The following is a 12,173-nucleotide window of genomic DNA, read 5'->3' on the forward strand; positions in this document are numbered from 1 at the left end:
AGAGATTGCAGTGATCCCTTGATTCATTATAAGCTTCTAGAGAAGTCATCATCCCTCCCCCCAACTCACCCCCCATGCTTGAAGACAAATCACCCACGTTTTTTTTTTTAGGTTTCTTTGTTTTGTTTTGCAAGGCAATGGGGTTAAGTGGCTTGCCCAAAGCCACACAGCTAGGTAATTGTTAAGTGTCTGAGGCCAGATTTAAACTCAAGTACTCCTGACTCCAGGGCCGGTGCTCTATCCACTGTGCAACCTAGCCACCCTACCCACTACCTTTTAAGAAGTCCATTCTATTTTGAAGCAGTTCCAATTTTAAGGAAATTTTCTCTTTCATTATATCTAAATTTAATCTTTCCTTGTTCTACCCCTTGCTCCTAGTTTTGCCTTCTGGGGCCACATAGAAAAAAAAAAGTCTTTCAAATGATAGCCTTTTAATTACTTGAAAATAGCTATCTTATCATCTCCCCCAAGCCTTTTCTTCTCTAGTCTAAACATCCCCAGTTCTTTGAACTGATCAAGTGGCAGAGGCCCCTCACCACTTTCATTACTGCCCTTTGGATCCAGTGTGGGGTCTGGAACTTTCATCATCTTATTCCTATAAGCTGTCCTATGTTTATACCTCCTTGCTATTCATTCATTCATTTCTTAGTTCCTTCTAATCTTCTGTTCCCACATTTTTACTGAAAGTTATCTTTCACAGGTGGCTAGCTGGCGCAGTGGATAAAGCACCGGCCCTGGAGTCAGGAGTACCTGGGTTCAAATCCACTCTCAGACACTTAATAATTACCTAGCTGTGTGGCCTTGGGCAAGCCACTTAACCCCATTTGCCTTGCAAAAAAAAAAAACCTAAAAAAAGTTATCTTTCTTTTTTTAGGAGTTATTATTAATCCCTTTTTATTTTATTTTATTATTAAAGATATTGAGTTTTACAATTTTTTCCCCCAATCTTACTTCCCACCCCTCACCCCCCCCAGAAAGCAATGTCAGTCTTTACTTTGTGGAAGTTATCTTTCAAACTGACAAACACATTAATTCCTTTAGTCCTTTTTTACTGAATTTAATCACAATTTTTTTTTTAGGTTTTTGCAAGGCAAATGGTGTTAAGTGGCTTGCCCAAGGCCACACAGCTAGGTAATTATTAAGTGTCTGAGACCGGATTTGAACCCAGGTACTCCTGACTCCAGGGCCGGTGCTTTATCCACCAAGCCACCTAGCAGCCCCTACAAATTTTCTTTGAACTCAATAATACTTGATATTGTTGACATACTCCCTCTTCCCCTTCTTTAAACCTTTTACTTTTATGACCCTTTGACCTCCTGATTTTTCTCCTACACTAACCATGATAGTGTCTTCTTTTTTCTCATATATGTAGGTATTCCTTAGGTTTCTTTCTTCAATCCACGTCTATTACATATTCTTCCTTCAACTCATCTGCTCCTGTGACTTTATTATTTTTTTTGTACTTAAAGATTATTTGAGTTTTACAATTTCCCCCCTAATCTTACTTCCCTCCCCCCACCCCCCACAGAAGGCAATTTGTCAGTCTTTATATTGTTTCCATGGTATACATTGATCCATATTGAATGTGATGAGAGAGAAATCATATCCTTAAGGAAGAAACAAAGTATAAGAGATAACAAGGTCAAAAAATAAGATATCAGGTTTTTTCTTTCTAAATTAAAGTTAATAGTCCTTAGTCTTTGTTCAAATGCCAGTTCTTTCTCTGGATACAGATAGCATTCTCCATTTCAGACAGCCCCAAATTGTCCCTGATTGTTGCACTAATGGAATGAGCTAGTCCATCAAGGTTGATCATCACCCCCATGTTGCTATTAGGGTGTAGAGTGTTTTTCTGGTTCTGCTCATCTCACTCAGCATCAGTTCATGCAAATCCCCCCATGCTTCCCTGAATTCCCATGCCTCCTGGTTTCCTAATATATCAGTAGTGTTCCATGACATACATATACCAGAGTTTGCTAAGCCATTCCCCAATTGAAGGACATTTACTGGATTTCCAATTCTTTGCCACCACAAACAGGGCTGCTATAAATATTTTTGTACAAGTGATGTTTTTACCCTTTTTCATCATCTCTTCAGGGTATAGACCCAGTAGTGGTATTGCTGTATCAAAGAGTACAATTTTCGTTGCCCTTTAGGCATAGTTCCAAATTGCTCTCCAGAAATGCTGGATGAGTTCACAGTTCCATCAACAATGTAATTGTGCCTGTGACTTTATTATTACTCTTGTGGAACACTCCTAAAATTAGCCCCAATCTTTCAACTCCAGAACCATATTTCTAACTTTGTTGAACATCTCTGTCTCCAGTGCTTTAGTAGATCTGTGATCTTCATATTGATATGGTGCTCTTGCAATTCATCTATATGTGGCTTTTCTATTCAAATATCAGTAAAGTCCTCCTGTTAATTCTCCAAGGAGGCTCTACCCAATGTATTTGAGCTTGCTTTGAATGCTTCTGATTCTGTGAAGATACTAGGGAAACAAATAGATCTATTTATCCTTCATTTTCACCAGACAACCCATCCATCTTTTTTTTTAATGTTTTTCTTTGATGATATCCTTTAGAATGTTTTGCCTTGATAATTCTGCATTTTAACATGTTGCTGCATGTTCATGCCAACCATGCAATTCTCCATTCCCTTTTGGATCAGCCTCAGCTTCAATTCTCTATAGACTTTAGTTTTCCTTATTCCATTAATCACAGCCATATATATAGAATCACCAGAATAATATTGGTATTAAAAAGGTGGTCTGTCCTTTAAGTTAAAGTTGAGATCATTAAAATTTACCCATTTATCTTCTCCTTCTGGTCTTGCAGTATCCATCCAAGCTATATATATATATACATACACACACACACACACACACATATATACACACACACATACCTTCCACTCACTGCAATTTAGCTCACATGCCTCTTTTCTTCCTCATACAATACTCTATCTCCTATCTTTGCTTTTCTTCTGACCAACACACATCCCTGGAATATACTCCTTCCTCAGCACCTCACAGTCCCTCTATTCCTTTAGCACACAGCTCAAGGACCACCTTGGATATAAAGCCTTTCCTGATCCCCTCAAATGCTCATACCCTTCCTCCCAACTACCTTGCATCTAATTGTTCATTCACTTTATGTTCATGCTGTATATATTTATGTTCATGTCTCCCAACAGAATGTAAACTTATTAAAACTGGGGATTGCTTTATTCTTTGTAGTTATATCTACAGCATCTAGTTCAATATGGGCACATAATGGGCGCTTAATAAATACTTGACTAAGTAAAAGTAATTCTTCAGCCACTTCGCTTTTACTGTGTGTATGGCAAGCCAAAATAACTCCTTAGTGATTCTAGATCTCCTTTAGAAGACTTGATGCAATCTCTTCAATGTTATATGCGAATAGTTGTTATAGCACCATCTATAAGGATAATTCATTTAGTCTGCACCAGACCTTTATGCTAATGAAGGCTTTTGGTGAGTATGCCTCTCCCTTTTATCACTTGTTATAATTCAGACAGCTATGTGGCTGAGTGAATACAATGCCAGGAAAATTCATCTTTTGGAGTTAAAATCTGGATTCAGACTCTTACTAGGAGGGTGACCCTGAGCAAGTCACTTCAGTTCCTCACCTGCAAAATAGACTGGAGAAAGAAATAGCAAACTACTCCAATATCTTTATGAAGTCATAAAGAGTTGGATATAACTGAACAATGATAACTACAATAATGGAAGAATCATTACCTGAAAAAATTCTCACTGTTGCTATAAGGAATCTTGTGAAATCCTGACATGTATAGGAGGGCATCTTGTTGGAGGGCCTTTGAGGTGTCCTGATCTGCCAAATCAAGTGCTTTTTGTTTTGTTTATAAAAGACAATGCCTAGTTCAGTGTTGCATGATGATAGCATGCTATAAAAAATTTACAAGTCATCTTTGTAGCTTTCAGTATCAACAAGGGTGTCCTTTATATACTTGCTTATTTTCACAGAAATTTTGTATAGAATGGAAAGGCATGTAGTTTCTTGGCCACGTCTTTTAATATTTTTAATAATTTTTTTCCTCTTTCCCTTCTTCAGATACCCTTGAGAATGACTCCTTTAACTCCCTCATAACTGTGGCCTGCAACACAAATATCTTTTGGGTATAAAACTTAATTGGTTCAGCCCAGCTGTTTTTTAACTTTCTTGAGTTCCACTTCCTCTATAAGCATAATGTACCTCAAGGTAGGCCTGTGATGTTAAGAGTTCATAGGTAGTGAGTGACTCCAGTCCCTGACAATGGAGGGAGTTTTTTTGTGATCTTGTCTAATTTTTGGCTATTACCCTCTTTCAACCTTAAATGCCCTTGAGAAAACTAAACTTACACTTTTCTATAATATGGAGTCCAAAACTCTTGAGCTAAGGGGAGGAAGTAAAAGAATATATAATCATTTTTTTCAGTGAGAACAAAGTCTGACTCAAAGTTAGATGTCAAGAGTAACAGTAAATTTGTTCCAAATGACTGAATGCAGTACAATAATCACTAAATTCTTCATGCACAAATGAGATCAGATTTGAGTTATTGCATGTTGACAGCACCATCTTAGTGTTAGGCTTATATTGCAGTTAAATTCTGTTTCCATACTATTTGCTTCATTTAAATATAAATTATGTAAAATTGAATTTTAATAGTCTTTACATGGAAATGAAAGATGGCATAACATCAGTTATATTTTCACCATTCATTTTAGCAGGTAAGCTGTTTGAAAAACAAAAATAAAAACCCAAGCCTCTGCAGCTTAAAAGCAAATTGAAGTAACTCAAAAATGGTTATAATCATTTGAAAATATCAGTATTTAAATCTATCCATTTTTATTGTCTTTAATTTTAAGTGTTAAGTATCCCTTCATGATGAATAAATACAAAACCTATTTGAAAGGAAAGTCCACTTCAGCAGCTAAAACTAATGAGCAAGGACAATAAAGACAAGTCGTCAAAATACAGAAAAACAAAGTAAAAAGTTCAAATTCATAAAACCTATTCCGCAGTCCTTATCTTTGGGATTCACAAGTACCATTACTGATAGAGAAGAACACTAATTGCTTTGCATGAATAAAAACCTAATAAAATGGTGAATGACATCTAATAAAACAAAATATCTTTATATATATATATATATATAAATGCACACACAAAGTATATTGGCAAGATTATTTTTCCAAAGAAAAAACTAGATCTTTCTGATAAGCAAAAGAACTTCTGAAATAGCCAAATAAGGTTGCTTCTAGAATTAGATAGTGTAAAAACACTTCCTTCAGGACAAATATTGGTACTACCCACAGCTATTAAAACAATGTTTGGCATATTTTATGCTAAATAGGTTTAAATGGTTCTTGCAGAGAATATGGCTGAAGGAGAGAAGACTTTTTTTTTTAAGATCTTTGCGATGTATCATCTGAGAAACCAAAGACTTTCTATTTTGCAGTAGAAGTGGATCATTTGATCATATGTATATATGTTCAGTCTCCCAAACATTTTAGTACAGTTTAAAACTATTAGATCTTAAAAATACCCTGAAATACTTTTGGGGCACCCTATATTATTTAAACTATTGAGGAAGATTTGCTACTTTACAAACCCATAGATAAGCACTGTCACAAGACAAATTTTTAACATAATTGTTTTTAAATGAAAAAAAAAAACTTGATATTAAAAGGCACTCAGATGATTTCATGTACTACTCAGAGACATGCTGCCCCCACATACCAGCAATTAGGATATAGTGTATACTACAGTTCTCCAAATGATTATGAGTAATTTTATAGAGCATACTGAAAAGGATGGCTTTTTGCAAAATCATGTTGCAATATGCAATCAGACCATAGGGCCATTTGTGTTATTGTAAAACATGGTGGCTTTCTCATTACAAAGTAACTAGAAGAACTTGTGAGCTAAGACAAGAAAGTAATCTTAGGGATAAAGTAAAGATTAAACAAATTCATTTTATAACAAAAATTTCCCCCTGAAACTTGAATATTTGGTATTCCTGAAAAGCAGTACTCTAAATCAGTGCAAGATCCTTAAATCTATACTCTCAGATAAGGTGATCGAAAGTAAGATCAAAAAAAAATTTTAATGTTTACTTTATTTCCAAATTTTTAAAAATAACTTGTGCTGCAAAGGCAAATTTTCACAAGACCTGCTTATTACTTGATGAGTCTACAAGAAGTAAATCATTTTATTTCTAAATATAAATTGATAAGGAATTCATTTGCCCATAGACAAATAGGTCTTTTCCCATCTGAACAAAAAGTGATTAACAGACTTCTCTTGCAGTAGTATTGAATGTTGAAATAAAAGTGTTTGAACCTGAGAATGATGGGCTCTTATCAAGCAAAGCAATATAAATTCTATTGCTTGTTTCTCACATTTTACTTGAATAAGTTTTCTGCTATAACTTCTAAAGCTAAAATAGCAATCTTGATTAATGGTTGAAAAATAAATAACAATATCTATCCATATACTAGTATTTGAAAAATTTTACAGATTACAAAGCTCATCTATCACATATCTTACTATTTTACAAAAATTGTAAGTGATATTATCAAGTTTTCTATTTTGAGATGTTATAAAAATAAATTCTTAATTTTACATGAACAAAATATTAATCCAAGAAAATTATTTGCATAGATTGCTAGTTATATAAAAAATGCTCTAAATCACTTTGATTAGAAAAATGCAAATTAAAACAACTCTGAAGTAACCCTTCACACCTATCAAATTGACTAATATGACAGAAAAAGAAAATGCTAAATATTGAGGGAATATGGGAAATTTGGGACACTAATATAGGATTGGTAGAGTTGTTAACTGAGCCAAGTATTCTGGAGAACAATTTGGAACTATACCAAAGGGCAATCAATACTCTGATCCAGCAATATCATGACTATGCCAGAGATCTTAATGTATATGTACAAAATTATTTATAGCAGTTCTTTTTGTGGTGACAAAAATTTTGAAATTTGAGGGGATGCCCATCAATTGGGAAATGCCTGAACAAGCTGTGGAATATGAATGTTATGGAACACTATTGTGCTATAAGAAATGATGAGCCTCTTGCTTTCAGAAAAACCTTGAAAGTTTTACATGAACTGATGCAAAGTGAAATGACAGCCTTCATTGTATGATGACTTAGCTCCTCTCAGCTATAAAATTACCTTAGACAATTCCAAAAGCCTATCCACATCCAAAGAAAGAACGGATGGACTGATTGTAGATTGAAGCACATGGTTTTAATTTTTTTGTGTTTTCTTTTGGTTTCTTTCACAACATTACTAGTATGGATTTCACAACATTACTAGCATGATTACAAATAAATAACTTAAATTGCTTACTATTTTAGGAAGAGGGGAGGGAGAGAGAAAATTTAGAACTATAAAAAGGAGGGCATGACAAAACTTTTAGATAAAAAAAGGTGTTGCAGAGTAATGTTTGGAAACTTCTGCTCCTTTTTCTATCACTGTCACCATCATTGCAAAAGCAGAAGGAAGTTACAGCATGAGATAGAGGGCCATTTTTAATTCTGACCAGTCTACTAGTGATAAGTTTCTGTGTACTTAGGCTGGGCCTTAAAAGTAGAGAGTATCCTGCTAGGATTATATTTGAAGCCTTTCTAATAGGAGTATTTTCCATATCTCTAGAATAAGAGACCAACCATTAAGTTTTTGAGTGGTGGAGAAGGATAAAATCTAGGCATTAGGAAGATTGATCTATGAATAAGGCATAGATTGAAGTGGAGAAGGTAAAGATGACAGGTTTTGAGTATAGGCAATAATATGGCTGTTGATAAAAATACAAAATTCAGAAATGAAAGATTTTAGGTGAAAGGTAATTATGTTTTGCCATGTTAATTTTCTAGGTTAGATTTGCCTTCCATAAAATCCTACTCCTTGTGTTTTGGGAAATGACCTTGCATTCTCAATGGCTGACCCATATTGCCTAACAGACAACTCCTAAATTCTTTAAGCTTGGCTTCCCTTGTCCCTTGACTGTAACATCCATTTCCAGCTTCAAATAATTTTCTTAAACAAGTACGCCATACTTCAATCAAACCAGACTACTCGTATTACTGAATATATTACTTTTCTGTCTTGGTGTCTTAGCTTATACCATTCCAAATGGAATAATTTCCCCTTCATTTCAATTTGGTAAATGTTACTTCCTCTTCCTAGGTAAAAGTGATCTCTCCTTAAAATGTTCAGTGAACTTTGTGTCTCTCTTAGGCACTTAAACAAATAACTAAAAATCAGTATCTTAGATCTCCAACTTGATTTTAAGTTCAATGAGACAAATTGTCTTGCTTATCCTTGCAGCTGCATTGTGTCTTGCACATAAAAGATACTTAATAAAAGAGACTACAAGATACTTTGTGAGAAAAGTTGGGGGAGCAGCTAAACAGTGTGTATGGATGAGTTCACACACTGAGGGGTTTCCAAGAATAGAAAAGTAGGTAATTTGAAATAGATCAGAGACATGGAAGTGGGAAGGACACAATTTCAACCCTCATCAACCTCAAGGTCTACATCTTACATTTGCAGCAAATACAACAACGGAAGAAAGAGAACCAACTTTAGGAATGGTACAGGCTGAATCTGTTTCAAGACAGTACTAAACCTAAAATTATGATCTCCCCAATAACAATGGAAAGGACTCAATAGCACCAGAGAATGATAATGTGTATTGATGAACTATTATGTTCCTTATAGCAGCTGTTCTTTATCCCCTTAAGTAGAATACTTCTCACATAGCAAGTACCTAATATTCCAGAGGAGTTTTTCTTAATACCGTAGAGAAAGATATAGTACTTTCCTCAATAATAAGTTTGAAGCAAAGACAGTCATTATTTATCTCCATATAAACTATGTAGAAACTCGTATATATCACTGGAGAATAGCCAGTTTCTGCAATATAAAATTGGACATTTTTGCTTCTCAAAGAAGGCATTTTGACAATAATCATATCACCAGTTAGTCATTTCCCATATCCAGAAAAAACAAGATGGCTATGCCCAAAATTTGAATTATAACTTGGAGAAAGTTAATTTTAGGGAATTACCTACAAAAGTACACTCCTCTAGACTCAAATTCCAAATTGCTCCTGATAGTACCATCTTGATATTATGGTTATAACCAATGACCACCAAAAGTGGTCAGAAAGCTTGAGTTGAAGTTTTACTTATCAGTTACGTGGCCCTGAACAGTTCACATCAATTCTTTTTTCTCACCTATAAAATGATAGTTTTACTATCATTCCTCAAGTTAATGAGAAAACTGTTCCAAAAGCTTCAAACAATATAGAAGTTATTAGTGAACAGAATCCTGGAATTTCTAACCTGGTTTTCTCATATCTCCTTTTGCAGGGATCAGATGGAATGCTAGGTAGGAAAAGCTGGTAGTTTAGACATGGATAGCTTGTTAAGACAAAGGGTAGGCCTGATAAAGAATAGGTTTTTGGGGAGTACAGCAGGTCCGAGGGAGAGGTTAGTTTTTGACATGAGGAAAAACTTCATGGAGGTGACAATCTAATTGGTTTTCAAAGGATGAGTAGAATTTTGGAAAGGGAAGGAAGAGCATTCCAAACATAAGAACCACAAAAGCTAGAAAGAACAATATATGCCCAAAGAATAACAACTATTCTAGCTGGATTGAAGCGGAGTATGAAGAGGAAGGTAATATGAAACAATGATGGAAAAGTTTAGTGGTTTCAAATTTTAGAGGTCCTTGAATATCAGAGCTACTTATATGTAGGGACAATAGAAAGCCAAGGCTGACAACAGAATACAAATGGATTTAAGGAGAGATTAGGTTTGTGGGAAGAACTCATAGGTCTATCAAAATACTCTCAAAAGGTGGTAAGGAAGGCCTAAACTTAGAATAGTGGCAGTGGAAATACAGATTGGAGGACAAGTATCAGGGAGACTGAAGACCTGGAACTGACAGGACTTGGCTATTGTTTGTATATGAAAGGGGAAGGAGAGGAACAGTAAAAGATAACACCAAGATTCTGAGCAAAAGAGAATGGGTTAAATAGTGGTGCCCCAGACAGAAATGATGAAAAGTTTGTTTGGAGGAAAGACAGAATCAGATTTTCTATAGGCAAATGAGAGCTTAAGGCTAAAAATAAAGATACAGAAATCACCTGAAGAGAAGTTGGAATGACTGTGTTTGTTTAACAATGGAATAGGGAGAAAGGGAGGCAGGGTGGAAGGAGGTTGGAAAACTGTGGTTAGACAACTGGCACAGAAGTGGATCTTGATATTCACAATCCCTAAGTCCCCTTTGGGGAATCCCCTTTGGGGAATCTAGAATATCAAAAGTAGTCACATTTGTCAGCCCAAGATAGCAGGATGCTTCCTTTTTCACCCTTGTCTCCCTCCAAGTAGTGGAGAAACCTGGTCTTCAGCTTCATCCTATTAAGGAGGGAAAATATGAATACTATAGTTGATTTTTAAGAAGTCATTTCTGAAAGAGTTCAGAAAATCTCTGCATTGATAGTGTGCACAATCATTCCAAGCCTCTTTCTCTACATATTCCAAGTGAAACAAAGTGATGCAGCAGGAAAAGGACTCTGCAATTGGAGTCAGAGTATCCAGGTTCAAATGCTGGCTCTGCTACTTAATACCTAGGTAAGCTAAGGCAAGTCATTTTGGACCCATTTTCCTACTGTAAAATAAATTGGGCCTAGATAACCTTCAAAGTCCCTCCAAGTCTCTGCCTACAAACCTAGGTTCAGATACTGTTAGGTTATCTTGCCAAGTCTTCTTGTTTTACAGATGAGAAAAATAAGATGAAGACCTCATAAGCAAGTCTCACTGCTCACAGAACACAATCCTACTTAGTTATATTGTGCCCTGAGGATAAATTAAGTGTGTGCCCTTACAAAAGGGAAGAGATTAGAGTATGGAATTTATTCCCATGCCAAGGAAGATAAGTATCATCCCAAACAAGGAGACAAAAAAGAACTAGGCTGTTGGTTTGTTTATTTAAAGATAAAACAAATGAAGCTCATCATCTGATTTTTAAATTAAAAATTTTCTTTAACATGCTACCATAAGTTTTAGAAACTAAGAAAACAGTAAGGGGCAAAGTGACAAGTGGAGGTGGGTAGGAGAAGATGGCATCTCAGCCCTAGGGCCAAGGGGATTCAAGTAAATTTTATATTTGCAGCCCAGTAGAGGGAAAACGCCTGCTAAGTGACCAAAAGGAAGAAGGTCCCTTAGAATTTATAACACCCCCTCCCCTAAAGCAAAAAAAGGCATCTTGAAATCTCAGCTTCCTGGAGAAGTTTTGTCATCTTGTAGGCAGAACTGTATTCATCCATGTGAAAAGATAGCTGAGGCAGGATGAAAATAAAAAGCCTTCCTCCAATCAACAGTAACATCACACATTAGTTGATGCTTTTAAATCAAATTCATGTTCAGGAGACATCACCCCAAAATGTTATGGGAGGAGAGAGACAGTTACCCAGTTCACATTCAGTGCTTTATTCCTCCTCTGCATCAGATGGTTAAGTGTGAAGAGGCCCCAAAGAAATGATCACTCCCACATTCATTCTGTGTGCAAGGGGAAGATGAACGAGGGCCAGAAACATAGCCTGCATCACAGTTTCATTTTGGTTCTATCAGACCATAAGCTAAAAGCATCCTCTACCCCAAAGTGTGCACTTGGGATTCAAGCATGTAGCTAGTTCTTCCAAGAATTAACACTTGCTTCTGATGCCCATTTTTCTGATATATCACTTTGCTTTCATGACTGTAAAAAAGAAAAAGAAAAAAAGGAAATTAACTAAAATCATCTCCCCATCCCTAAATCCTTCTAACACTGAAACAGATACCCATTTAACCAGTCAGCATATACAGTTCTTGGTCATTCTCCAATAGAATCTTAGACAACTAAATAAATGACTAGTTTTGACTATATGAAATTACTTCTTTTATTGCTATCCTTGCCCCTAGAGGACTGTATAAATCACTTCCTCCCTGGATGTTATTTTTCTCTTCTACAAAAAAAGAAAAAACATCCACAACATAAAGTGTATTTCATGTAAAAGAAAAAAAGAATTAAAATACTGAATTCAAAAAACTTCCAAATCTTCCACTTCAGGAAACACTACTAC

General features: G+C 35.5%; 1 protein-coding gene across 3 annotated transcripts in view; it reads right to left on the minus strand.

Moving 5' to 3' along the window:
* Nucleotides 1-6,673: 6,673 nt before the first annotated feature.
* ZNF410 (zinc finger protein 410) overlaps nucleotides 6,674-12,173 on the minus strand; it is a 46,404-nt gene continuing 40,904 nt past the window's right edge. The window contains exon 12 of one of the 3 annotated variants that reach the window (XM_074235749.1): nucleotides 6,674-11,809. The gene's annotated coding sequence lies outside the window, so the exon portion shown is untranslated. The remainder of the gene's footprint in view (nucleotides 11,810-12,173) is intronic. The other 2 variants (XM_074235747.1, XM_074235748.1) reach the window with 2 other exon arrangements.

The sequence above is a fragment of the Macrotis lagotis genome, chromosome 4 (assembly GCF_037893015.1).
Source record: "Macrotis lagotis isolate mMagLag1 chromosome 4, bilby.v1.9.chrom.fasta, whole genome shotgun sequence".
In the NCBI taxonomy this organism is placed as follows: Eukaryota; Metazoa; Chordata; class Mammalia; order Peramelemorphia; family Peramelidae; genus Macrotis; species Macrotis lagotis.